A 1,230-nucleotide genomic window follows, 5' to 3' on the forward strand; every position below is an offset into this window, starting at 1 on the left:
ACCGACCCAACTGTAGGTGATAATTCTGATTGGATAATTTCCATGGAGCTGTGGCCCCGTCCATCCAGCTTGGGCCTTGTTTAGTTTTCTGGAGCACTATGTAAGCTCAGACAGAAGGAGCTTGTAGCTAGCTGAAGCTGAGACAGACATTTTGAAGATGGCCGTTCAAGCTGATGCAGACATTTTGGAGAACGCCATTTTGAAACACCACCTAGGAGCAAGCAGATGCCAGCCACGTGCCTTCCCAGCTAACAGAGGTATTCCGGACACCATTGGCCATCCTCCAGTGAGGATACCCGATTGTCGATGCATTACCTTGGACACTTTATGGCCTTAAGACTGTAGCTGTGTAACCAAATAAACCCCCTTTATAAAAGCCAATCCATCTCTGGTGTTTTGCATTCCAGCAGCATTAGCAAACTAGAACAACCAGTAACAGGCTTCAGCCCGGAGGATGTCAAGGATAGATGGAACCATGGACGCCCCTTTCATTTCTCCCGCCCCTCTTCTGGGGTTCCCTGCTCCTCCCCAGCACTGCCTGCAGATTGTCTTCATGGGTGGAGTACTGGTGGGCAGGGCTCAAGCCCACTGTCTTCCGAGGAGTCCACTTGGCCTGGGGGAAACTCATCCTTCCCGTCACAGTCTCTAGTGGGAGTGTAGGGCACTCTACCTGCTGCCATTTCTACAAACTCATCCCCAAATTGGCCCTGAGGACAGACGAGGCTGCCCAGCAGACATCCAACCAGGAAATAAGATGCCAGTGTTGCTTTCATGCAGGTGCCCTGTCTCAGTAGACCTCTTTACCTCCCCTTTCAGGAGAGGAAGGGAAAAAACACAGAACTACGACTTTTACGATTTCTCCTTCAAATCCCCACTTTTCAGCTGTGGGAGCTAGGGAAGAGGGTATGATAACATGGCAGTTCTGTTACCTCCTAGTAAGTCTTGCAGGGATGTGTTTACTGCTATTCATTCCTTTAGAACTTGGTGGAAAGGTGGGGGGAAGTATGGGCAAGGGGGTTCCTTAGCATTTGTTGTTTTCCCATGTAGGGCTTCAGCCACTAGAGAAAACAGAACAGGCTCTTTGGTGATCCTAGCTTATCTTTGCAGAATCTCACTCTATCACAGGCATACTTCAAAAAAAGAGAGTTCTGGCTCCTTTCTCTCAAACCTCAAAACCTCTTCCCCAGACCTCATTCTCAGCTAGTGACCTTGTTTCCTATTTGCCTGAGA

The sequence above is a fragment of the Choloepus didactylus genome, chromosome 1 (assembly GCF_015220235.1).
Source record: "Choloepus didactylus isolate mChoDid1 chromosome 1, mChoDid1.pri, whole genome shotgun sequence".
Lineage (NCBI taxonomy): Eukaryota > Metazoa > Chordata > Mammalia > Pilosa > Megalonychidae > Choloepus > Choloepus didactylus.